The 14,626-nt window shown below is 45.8% G+C and overlaps 1 long non-coding RNA gene across 1 annotated transcript; it reads left to right on the top strand.

The window, feature by feature from the left end:
* Positions 1-2,309: 2,309 nt before the first annotated feature.
* Positions 2,310-12,735, top strand: LOC130154457 (uncharacterized). Its single transcript, XR_008823746.1, has 3 exons — positions 2,310-3,160; positions 3,271-3,471; positions 6,214-12,735. It is a non-coding gene; the product is annotated as an uncharacterized LOC130154457 (long non-coding RNA).
* Positions 12,736-14,626: the final 1,891 nt, after the last annotated feature.

The following is a 14,626-nucleotide window of genomic DNA, read 5'->3' as shown; positions in this document are numbered from 1 at the left end:
TGTAGCTGTGCAAGGACAGGGCAACACAGGGTCTTTACTAGCAATAGTAGTGAGGCTGTGGCATGTACGGCCTGTGACTGAGCTACTCTAATAAGATTTAGCTGTAGAGAGGAACCTGCTTTCTGTAGTGAGAAAAAAAGCTGTGATACACCAGGACAAACTGGTGTTTACTGTAAAAATATAAACAGCATTTCAACAGAATAACATTGTAAGTGAAGCACTATTTGTTCCTTCCTTCATGATGTAGATATGGTGGAAAACAATAGATGTTTAGCAAAACAAACAAACAAAAAAGTACTATTTTGTCATTACCATGAATACTCAAATACAACAAAACAAAACAGTATTAGGTCTGGTAAGAGACTTGCCAGCTCTCAATCTCAGTTATTTTTACAGCAAGCAAAGCACTGCTGTATCTGTTAAACTCCACTTGAGAAAGGCATTTAGTATTTGTGTGTATTGGATAATATCCGGGAAATCATATCAGATGTTACTCCTAGATCTAAACCACTGTTTCTCACTCAGCATTCTCAGCGTCAGGTTTGCACTTCTAATTTGCATAATTTGCTTGTGGGACCTCAACAGAATATTTGTCCTTATTGCTGTGCCGATGCTTGCTGCCCTTCACCAGAAGGGGATATGTAACAATTCGAGTTGTATAAATACAAAGCCCAATTCTGACTTCAGGGACAACGCCTATTGGCAAAGCCCAAAAAATAATAAAAAACGTCACAAATAACAACAGAACCTGAGTGCAGTTCCTGGCAGCGCCCCACTACAGTCAGTGGCCTAAACGCCATTTCCTGTCACCTGGAAACCTGAGGATTTGCGAGACGATATGACATCCCTTAGCAGGGAAAATATTACACAATTCAGAGGCAAAAGGAATCTCCTTGTTGGCTGGAGGGGGTGGAGGAGGTGGATGGAGGAAGAATGATTGACTGGAGACCTTTCGCTGACACAAAGGGCTGCTCTGGGCAGCAAAAGGAGGACAAAGCCTCCTTTAGTCCCCATTGTACCTGTGCATTTAATATGCAATGTAAAAGATGCATTCAATTCCTGCAGGAAGGAGGTTGTTACATTAGGAAAAAACCCCTTCTTGCAGGTTTTATTGTCATCGAAACTGTCTGTGCCACCTTTGAGTTGCATTGAAACTTTCTGTGTGCTTGTTAAAAAAGCACATGCTACAAAAGACCTGTCACGTCTCCTGAAAGACTGCAATGCCAGAGTGACATTTCCTTAAAGAAGCACTTGCTACTTTTGAGATCCATGTGTCTTATTTAAAAAACAAAACAAAACAAAAAAGAAAACGATGTGTAGGAAAAATAAATAGTGTTACTAGCAAATAACTCATCGTTTAAGACAACTTTTAGGCTTACATCTTCATCTGGCCACACTGGAGACTGGAGCATAAAACCCAGATGAAAACAGATGATATTCATCAGCTGAGTGTGAGCTCAGGGCGGCCGGTGAGTCAGTACCTGCAGCCCACTGGGGTCGGATGGGGACATACTCCCACCGGGAGAGGAGATAAATTTAGCAGTCTGTGTATCCGGAGGAGCTGTGGCTCTCGCTTGGCTCTCACTTGGCTTCGGTTCGGCTCTCAGGAGGCTCCCGTAAACAAACACACACATTCCTGTTTTGTTGCACATCTACAACAGAAAAGCAGCTGTAGAGCCAGGCCAGGCTAACGCTGGGGCAGTTCCTTCTCCAGTGCACAACATTTCTGTTGTGGCTTCTTCCCTCGCTGGTGGGTGTTCATGGGATACATGACTTCTACCCAATTTAATCCAAAGTAACTCATTTCTTATCCTTTGGGCTTCTACCCTTCAATCTGCTGCAGTTACTGATGAAAGGACCTTTTCCATCCCTCTCTTTTAAACTAAGAGTGTAGCGAAATCACATGTAGATACTTTACCATTTTCATCTACCATTAGAGGATGGGAGTCTTCCCTGATTGCTGCAGCAGGCTGCCTGAAGAGAACCAGACAGTTTGGCTAAGAGAAAATAAATAATTCATTACAAATTTTAATTAAGATTTTAAAAAACAAACAAACCAACAGAAAAAATGAGTCAAAACTGCACAACAATTCAGAATTGACAGCACCTGGTCTGGTTGTACTTACTTTTTCCTTAGCTATAGCGAGCTGTGGAACATCTGCTGGAAACAAGTCCCTTTTTCTGCTTCTCCTAACACAGCTTTCCTTTGTCTCCTGACACCCATTACTGACCTTTAAAGAAATCTCCTAAAAGTAACTCAGTTAAGAAGAAATACTACCTCTAAAGGCAGCAGCCACTGCTGCTGGAGCATTACATTAAAGCCATTTTTCAGGTGTATTTCCCCCCTCGTTACTGCTACTACCTTTGTAACAGGAGCAGTATGGATCAGGACCTGCTACACAGAGTACTTTAAAAAAGAAAAATAATAATCTGTACGAAATAGGGGAAAAACAAAGTTCTGTTATCTTTGCACAGGTGAAATCGTTTCATACTCCTTAAATTCCTGACATGGTGGAGGAGGAAGCACATTGCATGCCGAGCGATATACGCACAGATGGCAGCGCTGTCGCTTGGCCCAAAGCGCGCAGAAGAAGGGTGGATCTCCTCCAAGGTAGAAGGTATGGCTGACAGTCACAACTCGTCCTTGATCAAGATATAAGCAGCAGGCTGTGCGTAGTGCATATGGAGCTGCACAGCCTATTCCTGAGCCGTGCTCCAGGAACAGCTTGATATTTCCTGGCAAGCTCAAGGGTACCAGAATACAGAGATGGTCCGTGTCGGGTCACGTCTTGACTAACAACTACCGATGCGATCTGCTTCTCGGGCTGGACAGGAGCAGCTGAGCAGGGGCCACCTCCCGCAGAGGGTTCCACCAGCAAGACTTTGTCCCATCCGACTTCTCCTGCCATAAACCCGAGGAGCACAAGAGGGAGCCAGATGCTTTGGAGCTGAAAACCCAAAGTCTCTGCTGGGGTCCTGCCCAAAGGCACCCGGTGGAAGGAGGAGATGCCAGAAGCAGGTCCTGCTTTGCCCCTTAGCCGGTGGAAGCAGAGCCCAGATCACATTTGCTTGGAGCAGATGCTGGGAGTGGTTGCTTCCAGTCTTTCATCGCTCACGAGGTGCTCTTACTTCACCTTCTTTCAAGTTTATAGGAAAACGGGTAAGGAAATTGAGCACTTACTGATTTCACACTGAAATTACAGATGGCTAAGATGACCAGAAGCCCAAGCACTGCTGTAGTTAATCCCTTCTTAAACACTATTACTGCAGCCTGCAGAGCCCTGAACCAGGCGAGCACAACATGGCACCACGCATGGCAGATCACCTTGGTGTGCCCAGGAGCTGGCGGGGACAGCCACCCCATTACCGCTGCCCTGAGACAGAAGGGAGTTACCAGAAGGAGGAGGAGGCAAAACCCAGCAGTTCTGCTCGCTGGGGGTGATTCTCCCTGCTAACCCCCATCCCTGAAAGGTGAGGACCTCCTGTGGAAAGCTGTGCTTGAATCCTGGCTTGCCTGCACTGCTCTTGGGCTTCTGGTCTCCTCCAGATCTCACCACGTATAAGAGCTTTGGTGGAGAGACACCACCAGCTTGCAGCCACTGCTCCATTGAGGAATTTAATCCTTCCTGCATGTAAGAATAACCCATCCCACCTCCTCTTGTCGTGGCTGGGACTGAAGTCAGTGGGCAACACTGGGATACAGCCATGGGTTTGATTTTCAGTTAAGACACCCTTAAAAAAAATTACAAAATCTTCACTTCCATTTTGGCATGGATTCTGACAAATTTTTCCTAGTAGTATGATAAAAGCAACATCTCTCCTTGGTGTTGCAAATAGATGTGCTCTGCCTGCCCTGCACACGGGGACTTATTTTGCAGAAACTCACCATTTTTACCATTGTCTGGGTGCTTCTGTCTATTAGCAGATAGCTCTTGTGCAGATACAGACAGTTCTTAACAACAGGGAAGTTTTAATGCACACAGTAAACACCCCCATGAGTACTTTCCCCCACCCCCCGTCCAAGTTATATGAACGCTTCCCCCATGAGTTAAGGGATTTGGCATTTCTCTCAGGCATACTTTACATTTTCCAAACTTTCTGAATAACACATTGAGAGACTTAAGCATCTGCACTGCCAAACCAAATGAGAGAAGAAACGATTTTGCAGGCTCATTAATGCCTAGCACTGACAGGCCTGGAGGGGCTGCAATTTTATTTACATAGGGTAGAGACAGGCCTTTAGGGGAGTGCAGTATTATTTACATAGAGAAGAGATGTTCCTTCAGGGGTGGGGTCTCATTTAGATGCAAAAGGGACAGGAATGGAGAGCACAGTCTTACAGAGATATGGTTTTACCTGTGCTTCCAAAAACACACTTAAAACCAGTCATAAATGCTGTTCTTGGTAGCAGCTGGAGTATTTCACCCACACGTGGAGCTGTTAAGAGTTCAACTACATCAGCTATCCCACTGCTGGCAGAGCCCCTGAGAACAAACGGGAGTGAATCAGCTGCAAAGGAAAGAAACAGAGAACTTAAAGATGGAAAGATTAAGAAAACCCACAGAACAACAGTGTGTATAACAACCCAAAGTCTCCTGAAGTCAAAACCAAAATAACTGCATTTATCTAGTCGTGGGCTTGATGCTATTTGCAGAGCTATCCCCTGCCCCCCCAGTGTGTCTAACCAACATGCTCTGAGGTTGCCCCGCCACATCGCAGCCTGCCCACACCACCCACCTCCCCTCAGTCCCTCTCCCCAACCAATGTGGTCTGGTCTTCACCACCCCAGAGTCATCCTCCCAGCCTCCTCGAGAGCTGATGATTAATCGAAGCCAGCTGCTTGGCTCCTGCTCCTTCTTCCCACACCACTTTGCATTCCTCTTGGAGCACACGTGCTGCCCCAGAGCTGCTCTTGGTTGGCTTCCTCGCGCGCGCAGCAGTGATGCTGCAGGAACAAGGCCAGCTTTCATAGCGCTCCTCTGTGGGCTGAGCCGTGTGGGTACCAGCTGTCCGCAGTGGTGAGCTCCCTGTGCAATGTCATCAGCTGCAGAGTCACGGATTTAAAGTCTTGCTGATTTGGGGCCAGTGTTATGTTTTTAGCTTTTTGTGTCGTGTTCTCGGCTTTTTAATGTGGGTAACCTTGAAGATCCTCCAGACTTGCAGTGCTGCCATAGGAATCACGTAAGGAATATCTAATCAAACAAAATATCCTCAAGAATTCCATTTAACTTAGCACAATTTAGATGCCTGGTGTTAAGTCAGTTGCCTGAATTAACTTTGTAGTTTTTGGGGATAGCAAGCCTCCTTGGAAGAGTAATTTACTCTGCTTTGGAACAGGTGATGTGCAGTGCTGCCTACAGACAGCAGCCGCAGCCTTTCTTACTGTACAGGGTGCCTAGAGCAGAGTGTAGATGACAAATGTAGGTAGTCTTGGATTCTTGTTGCATATTTTAAGGAAGTCCTTTGCCTCTACTTAACTGTCTGCTTTGTTGTCCAGTTGGGACTAAAGGGCTCGCAGTGCCTCTCCTGCAAGAGCCCTCGCTCAGCCTTGCTTGCCATGCGCATCCAGTATCACCCAGGTCAGCCCTTGTGTTTACAGTTTCCACACAGTGTATTTGCTGGGATTGTGGGCTGGTTCATGCATTCCTGCTTAGCATTCTTCCAAGTCTCCCGGTATTTAGAGATAAAGGAAAACCTTCACACATCTTTCAGATCTCTTTCAACTCTAGGTCAAGAGCTGAATGCAGATATACAGCCTAGGTGAGGCATGATTTAGTTTCCCCGAGCATTTCAGGTGCCTGGAGCCTGCAATTGCCCTGGTATCTGATAACAGACCTTCCCAGTCAGGTGTCAGGTGCCTGTGCTCCTGACCTCTTTTGCTTGGGGATGAATTCTGCATGCTGAGAGTGCCACCAAGCTGGAGCTTTAAAAACGAGCATGCTGGAGGCCTTGCAAGTGAGCTGCACTTGGTTTGCTTGGCACCTCTGCCTGAGCCCATCAACTCTTGAGTTCTTATCTTCATGTCAACTGACGCTTATCCTGCCTCTATATTAGCCAGTCCCAAGGCACATCCATCACCACTTTGGAGCTTTGCACAAATACAAACAAAAGTAAATAAATACCTGGGTCACAGCACTAAAGAGTTAAGAAAGCCGTGTTCTTCCCCAGGGGAGAGCCTATTGCAACTTGTAAACACTTGCTGTCTATTTCCAGGTGGTAATTAAAACAGCTTCCCCTCACCAAGTCGGTATTACATCAAGAGGCTGACAATTTCCTGGAGAAAACAGCTGTGTTTCCACTAATGAGCCTCAAGATCAGCAAAACGCAATGCCTGTGCACAGTTGTAGCTGCAGCTTTGGCACGTGAGACCCGAAGACCCTTTGATAATTCTTACTGGTATTTCGTAGAGGGTTTTGTTTCTCCTACTGTTGTTATGCCAACTTGCAAAAGTCTGCTCATCATGCTGTGAAGTTTTTTCTTTTAAATATTTACTGTGGGCTGTTGCTAATTCAATCAGGTGATGGTGACACATGGAATGGGCTCTGTTAGGAGAGGGCAAATAAACCAAAGCAGGAGAGGGAGGAGTGTAGGGCAGTGTGTTTCTGGGTTGCTGGAAGAAACGTGTTTTTATATCGTGCAGTTCAATGAAACATAGATTTTTTTTTCATGGGGTGAATTAATTTTTGCACGTCTGGAGCAGGCATGGGAGTTTGAGCAATGGTTTCATTCCCTTCACGTGGCATATTCATGCTTTCACAAATTACTTTGCAAAATCACTGGTGTTCTTTGATAGGGAAGCTGGGCAAAATAAAGCAGAATTGTCAAATATTGCTCCTAAGTGGCCTCTGCAGATTCGTCACAACCATAAAAGGCTGGCAACAGCTAAAAGTGAAGAGATAAAATAGTGATGTTCATTAATCTTAATGGTTATATCAGTGAGTAGATATTAGTAGTCCTGCTATTGGGCTACATAGATCTGGTTTGCACATCCATGTGTGGTGTTGCTAATGGCTAGTTTATGAATTGTGTTCTGCACTGAATTTATACTTGAATTTGTGCTGTTGTATGAATAGGCAATAAATATAGGTATGGCAGGAGCATGGTGACAGCAGCAGATTAAGAGCAAAAGTCCATCCTTCCTGACTCTAGACTGCTGCTGAGGTCAGCCCAAGTTTCCCATCACCTTGAAAGGAGTTGGGACTTCAGGACATGTGGGCACTCAGGGCAGCACGTGAGGCCATGCAGAGCTGTGTCAAACACAGGTAGATTCATGTGAAAAAGGTCTCCCCATCTCATGGGCCAGCTGCTTGCTGCTGGCTTGTACTGGTCCCAGCTGCACAATGATGGGGTGCATCTCCCAGGAGGGCGCAGGTTGCCAGGGATGCAGCTGGATTCCTGAAAATGAGGTCTTATGTGAATTCTTGGGGCTTGGTCACATTGAAGCAAGCAGGAAGACTCATGCTTTCATTTTTACCTGATGTGGATTGACTTGGCACCTCCACCAGTACCTCCTTGCTCCCTTGGGAGACTGCTCTGAAAATAATCTCTGTCACCTCTGTTTCTTGGTCTGTTTATCAGTAGTTTCCCACTGCCCTCATGGTGGAGGAGCCAAACCCTCTCGGCTCAAGCAAATCTGCTGCCTAGAGGAGGTTTGGGAGAGGCTGAGTTTTGCCTGTCCCAGGTTGCATGGAGGAACGATGCCAGACTGCCTGTTTGTGGTGGATCTGCAAAGGCAGAGGCACCCAGTGATGGCAGGTTTTGTATTAACTGCTCTTAGTATGGGCACTGCTCATAAGGCATGTGCTAAGGCTGTGTTCCATACCAGTACCAGTTCACCGCCGCTCAGGAAACCAGCTGTACATGTTTCATATATTAAAATATTTCCATAGATTACTAAAGGGAGGACTCTTTTCTTCTGGGCAAGATTCAACCACAGCTGAATAGATCAGTCCCGCTTTTGGCCCCTTTGGGAGAGCGTAGCAGGGAAAGCTTGTGCTCGTTGCGTTAAAAATGAGTATTTTCACTATCTAGACAGAAGCCTTCAATCTCCAGGGCCATCAGTCTGTACCCCTGACAAAGACTGAATGAAAGGCAAAACATAATTACTTACATATTACTCCATCTGACATCTTAAATATTAAGACATCTATCTAGTCTAAAATCATTCATATAAATGTGTTTGTGGCACCTTAGGCTTAGGAAATTTTCGATAGATGAAGTGATAATGTTCTTTGGTTCATTTGGGCTCCTGGTGTAATAGGATTTGGTTTTCCTCAGGTGCAGGGGGTTTGCTACAGCCTCATGCTGTGAAGTTTTGGTTCCACCTGCCATGAGCTTTATGCTATTTCTGTTTGCCTTTGGAGGTATTTTCCATGATAGTCCAGCACATTAACATGAAATTTGAGGCAATGCATCCATTTTTTGAAAAGTAAGCATTATGTAAAATGACTATAAATGCCATGTGTTTTCATAACTGTCAAAGTATTGTAATTCCGTTGTTACTTTATGGATTGAAAAATTGAGGCAAAGAGGGCAAACGCTTGCCTAAGGGTACACATTCAATAGCAAAATAAAAATTGACAATAACACACTAAGGTCAGGCCAGAGAAATATTAACACTTTGTGAGCCTCAAGCACTTGGGAAGCGTGGGACAGGAGACCCCACACCACGTTTATGTTCCTAAAGCCCTCCGCGTCAAGCTCTCTGCCTTTTGAAGGTGTGTATTTGCAGCCCTTTAACTGACAAGCAGATTAAAAAGCCTGAAAATGAAAAGAATTGAAAATTATGAAAATAAGGACTGCTGAGAATCTCTTGTATGTGCAGGAATTGACATTGGCATGAGAACAACAGTAGGGGATATATCATGGCTCATGATAATGCCTGAGCTGGAAAGCGGTGTCATGTAGAGGAATGAAGCTGGGTTAATTATCATTGATAATATACAGCTGTGGGCTGGCTTCAGGGGTGGTGGGTTGGCTGATGTAGATAAGGTGCAGCTGTGGCTTGTTCTGGTAAGTGATTGAGAGCCAATGAAAAGAGAGCAGCCGAGGAAGAAGTAGGGAGAGGAAAGAGTGGGTTCTGGGTGAGATGAGAAGGCAGTAGAGGGGCTGGCATGAAGAGTGTGTTGGTATGAGATGGTAAAGGACCTTGTTGCAGTTTGCTAGTTTGGAGAGTGCTGCGACAATGACCTGCTGGTGTTGAAGCTGGCTGAGTGTGAGCGGGGACACTTGTACAGATTTACCAGGTGCTGAATTTGTGTGTCCACATTCAGACTTTTCCTGATCCTCTCTCCGTAATCAGCTCTGTGCTTTTGCAGTCCATGCTTTGGGCCATTCACAGAGCTGGAAAAAACTTGGTGAAAATTGCATAAATTGAAGAGAAAGAAGAATTTTGAAAACTCTTCCCTAGACAAAGAAGTAAAACTGACTTAGCAAGCAAGACTTCTTCTTGTTTAGGGAAAATAACTGCTATGTTTGACATGGTCCCTTGTGAAATCTGTTTTTATGCAGTACACTATATATGCCATTCCCAAAACTTGCATGTTTTGTAGCCAAATCACAGAGCATGTTGGTTTATTTTGTGTAATAAACCATATTTCTGCTCTTCTTTGCCTGAAAAAAGAATTAACTCCAAAAAAAAGAAAACAGGGGAATTGAATATTAGAAAGTGGAGGTGTGAAAACTTAGGGGACATGGGAATAATTAAAATTATTTTACTACCCACTGGTACTTAATGTGAGCTACACTTCAAACATACACCATTTAAATTACCTCTGTAGCTGTCAGTAGTTTCACGGTGCCTGTGGAAGCTGTGCGGAGCTCGCTACATCGGCCTCTCATAGCCCTGAATCCGGGGGATTTGTTCATCTTCCAGACCACAGAAAAGGGCTGTCCTGTGCGCTAATGAGACTCGCTGGCATTTCAGGGTGAGTGGCTGGAGTCCCGGGGTCCCTGAGTATCACAACTCGGGTGCGGGGCTCTTTTTAAGTCCGATTTCAGCCGCTGCTTGCCATGGAGGCCATAAGGTCAGAAAAGCGACCTGCCATCAGCTAGGGTGGGGGTTGTACATCTGTCTAGGTATTTGTGTTTGATCAGCGTCACAGGGGCTGTAGCAATAGGGGAAGCTGGGGATGGCCCATCTCAGCTCTATAATGTCATTTTAAAAGCTATTATTTTGATGAATTAGATGGCAGCTAATGAGGTAAGCAATAGGCTTTCACTCCTGGCTCTTCCCCACTGGGGATGGTGATGGTCTAAGGACTTTGCAGGCAGGAAGCAGGAGCATGGATACATACACCTGGGGCACCATGTCCTCTGGGTATCATTCCCGGTGCCCTTCCCAATGTGACATCCCGAGGCTTCAGGACCCCCTATACACAGCTTTACAGAGCCTGGACGTAGTGAGCTCATGTATAAAGCCAAGAAACATGTCTTTTTTTTTCTTTTTTTTTTAACCCCCCCATCAAGAAATGCTAGAAAACAACATTAATAGCACTTCCCAGATTTGTTAGCTGCCACGCTCCTTACTTTCATCTCTGGCAATAAGCAGCTCATTAAACAAATCAAAGGAGTTTTTATGAAACTGCCTTCATCCTGTGAGCCGTGCTTCACCCAGATGCACACACAGCGTGTCCCTGCTGGGGCACTGCGGGTGCCCTACAGACAACAGTGCTGGCACAGGGAACAGGACCATGGGCTTTGTGCCTGGGAATATGTGCTTCAGCTGAATAACTTCAGGAGTGGGGTTTCCAGTAGGTCCCATGGTTATGCTCAGGTACTACCAGCTGGCCTGGTTTTCCTCTGTTTGCCAGGACGTATCTGTCCTGATAGCCTGTGCCGCTAATGAGAGCAGGTAAGTGGTTTGCAAGAGCTGTCCTTATTGGGGTGAGACCCACGTGAAAGGCAGAAGCAGAAGCAAAGGGAAGCAGGGCTCGCTGTTCCCCATCTCGAGTTACCCTTAGCCCGTACAGGAAGCGCTGGTCCGTGGGTGATCTTATACGCCATATGTTCTGCGGTATGTGCTACAGCAGAGAGGCACAAAAGGGTGTGTTTATATTGTAACTGTTTTGTTTTTATTGTTCTTTAAGGTTTATTTTGATTTTTTTTTAATAATGCATTTATATTTTCCTCCATGGTGCTTACCTTTAGAGTTGAAGCTGTTAACTGTAGCCAGATATTTGGCAGCGATGCATCGTTTTGTACACTCACAAAGACCACTAACGTTTGCTCAGAGATCGTTGCCACATTAATGAATTGCAGGACGTGTATGCATGGGTAAACACAGCCTCAGCTCAGCCATAAGGTGGGAACCAAGATGTTCCAAAGAGCTCTACGAGTCACTGGCGCCCTTTGCTGATGCCAGAGCATGGCTGGTCCCAGAGCACATGGTGAGTGGCAGCATCTGAGGGGTTTTAGTTTGCTGCACGTACTATAACACGGTACGGTCACCAATCAGGCTCCTGCGAAGGAATGGGTGCCATGTGAGTTTGCACGGGTAGCTTGGAGCTGCCCATGCATGGAGATACGCCCGGGTGTGCTAGGGGAGGGCTCTGCTGAGCCATGGGGTGAGGAGCCAGCCCTGCCACCTTACGCCCATCACCCTTTATGGGGCTGGGATTCCCAAATCCCAGGGGAGAACCACGGAGTATAGATGGCATAGCATCCTGCTGGTGTACGAAACCATGGCAACACCATTTTAAGCATTTGTAGGCTGTTTAATTTGGCCTAAATGCTTTAGAGGCTTTTTTTCCTTCAGCTATTTTTATTTTTATGTGGATTTTAATAGACTAATCTAAGTGAGATCTTTGTCCCTCCCTGCAATTGCCCCTTAAAGGCAGCCTTATGATGTACTTACTGTTAGACGTTTCTTGCTAAAAAGCCTTGGGTAGAAAATAGCTTGGCTTGCCAGAGCATCAGATCGCCTGCATGGCATTTTGTTTTTAACCTCTGAAATTGGTTTAAAAAAGCTCAGACTAAGACAAGGGCTCTGGCTGGTGCCAGTGGTGAGGACTCGATGCTTCATTTTTGTGGGAGCCTGCATGTCCCCCCCTGCCCTTAATCACAGCAAAACTGGTGTGATACTCAAGTCGACTAATTGTCGCTATTAAAGGAAGAACAAGAAAGCTCAGACAGTTAATATGGGAGATGGCTTTTGACTTCTGCAGAGGCATTTTTTTTTTTTAAGATTACCTTCAAGAACAAGAGAGCCCATTTAATTTCAAATTTAATGACTTTCCACCATACCTAATTCTGCCATTTCCAAGTACATTAGCTACATGATCTCCAGATTGTTAGAAAGATGTCGTCAGATACCAGACTGAATGTCAGACATAAAAGCTTAATAAGTGACGTGCTTTACATTTTTGGTGCAATCGAATATAAAAGCATCCACTCAGTTAAAATTACCAGAGGTAATTTCAACAGAGCTGTCAAGTCTTTTTTCCTAGAAATTGAAGTTTTTCCTAATGTGCTTTTACTGAGATTGAGAGAAGTCATTTCTGATGTAATTTCTTTGTATGCAGGTATTATCGGAGAGAGGTGAAGCTTGACATTTTTCTGAGAAAGTATTTCTCTGGTCGTCCTTAGCAGAATGCTGCTGGAGATGCCCCCCCCCAGTTCAGATTGGGTCTGAACGTGTGGAGCTGAGAGCTGAGGCTACTTGGGGCATGCTGAAACCCATATATTCTGTTAAATGATAGATCTCTCTCTTTTTTTTTCCTTTCTTTCTTTCTTTTTTTTCTCCTGTAGAGGTGTGACAGCAAGGAACTGCAGTCCCTGCCTGAAATAGTCCCAGATGGGTGGCATGGAGCACTCCCAAAGCTGCCTTTTGAAGGCAAATGAGTCATCGGTGGGACCTGTGCTGTAACTCTGCAAACCTGCTCAGGTTTACCATGGGATGTGGTGGAGGAAGGTCTGAACTACTTTGTATCTACAGAAGAGAAAGGGGGGGGGGGGGAATCAGTGCTTTCAGCTCTTTATTACTATCAACTCTTCATTATTATTGCAGAGTCAGGCATGGGAAAAAGTTATTAGTGCTGAGTTTAGGATAACAGAAAAATGTCATTTCCATGTTAACAGGCTGCAGTTGAGTCTGCAAATGCTCACTCAGCCCTGACAAAACAGGTGCTTAACCCGAAGTACTTTGCTTAAGCACTTTGCTGGTTTGGGGGCTTTATCAGTATTGACTTTTAAACCAGATGATGAGCCAACCTGAGAGCCACTCAGCTGCCATTGTGGCCTCCAAAAAGGCCTTTCTTTTCAATGGGTGTAGCTTTTTGAGATGCTAATGATCTTTTAAAGTCCACTGTTGAATGTTGCTGGGTCCCTCTGAGCCCCAACTATCCTTTCAAACAGTAATAGATGCTTCATCATCTCCAGATGTTTGTTTTGCTCTTTTAAAGAAGGGATGGGGTGAAACTGTTGTTGTTGTGTTTTGGTTTTGTTTTTTTGTAGTTTTGGCTCTGAGGAACCTGCAGTTTGGACTGCCCAAAAGCTTGGAGGGAACAGGGATGGGAGGGCTGGGGGTGAGCATCAGGGAGAGCTGGTGCGCTGCTAGAGATGGCAAAGCAGGAGGAATTGGGGGCAGCTCCTGAACCCCAAAGCCTTGCAGGAAATGTGGGACAAGGCTCCATCCTCTCCTCAGCACTTGGCAGCACAAGATGAACCAGGAATGGGGGAGGGGGAGAAGGGTGATGGATGGTCCAAGGGGTCCCTGCTTTTGTGCTTGGGGTGATGCATGTGCCCCAGGCCCCCTTCCCAGGGTGGCAATATCTCTGCATGCTGTGAGAAACCCACCCTGCAATGTGACACGGGGTGGCCAGCGGCTGTGGATTTAATGGGTGGATTACGCACGTGTTGCCCATGAGGGACCCTCGGGAAGCAGGGACAGGCACTCCTTCAAGGGCTGGATCCTCAGCAGGCACTTAGGGCAGTGCGTAGCCCATGGGAGCCATCGAAATGAGAGGTCAGGACACAGCACCTTTTCAGACTGCTTTGTGCTCTGCAGCTTTCCAGAGCCAGCTGGTCCTTCTGCTTGGCTGTCGTTGAAGGTTTCCGTGGTGATGTTGATGTGTCCCAAGAACTTGCATTCCACCTCAGCTGTGATATCGGTGTATTGTTCTAATGGGCAAAACACTTGCTAAGATTTGATAATACACTCATCCACATACCTTCTAATTCCTCCCAAAGCACAATGCTTGCATTCTTTTTTTTTTTTTTTTTCCCAAACAGTAATCAGGCCATGTGGTTTTCCCAGTTTGTCAGGGAACTCGGCAATCTATGTAATCCCATCTTTCCTTGGATTATATCTCGTTTTCCCTTGGATGATATCTCGTTGTCCTGCTCCTTCCCCTTCAAATACGACTGGCAGTGATGGGGATTGTCCTTTCTCAGCTGCATGGGAGAGCACTTGGGTGCTGCTTGTCTGCTCAAGCCCCTGTTTCACCCTTGACCTGAGACAGGGTCTGGAGGACAGACTCTCATCTCCCCCTTCTCCAAAAGCTGCTGCATCTATCCCTTATTTCAGTGCTCTTTTTCTCTTCCAGGGCTGCCTTAACTGTTGCCTTCCCTCCTGCAGCAGACGTGTTGTGGGCTTGCAGCTCAGCACAGCCCACGTGCGCTGCAGGGA

The sequence above is a fragment of the Falco biarmicus genome, chromosome 8, assembly GCF_023638135.1.
Source record: "Falco biarmicus isolate bFalBia1 chromosome 8, bFalBia1.pri, whole genome shotgun sequence".
Lineage (NCBI taxonomy): Eukaryota > Metazoa > Chordata > Aves > Falconiformes > Falconidae > Falco > Falco biarmicus.
The sequence above is the reverse complement of the archived record's forward strand: the minus strand, read 5'-3'. Positions and strand labels throughout refer to the sequence as shown.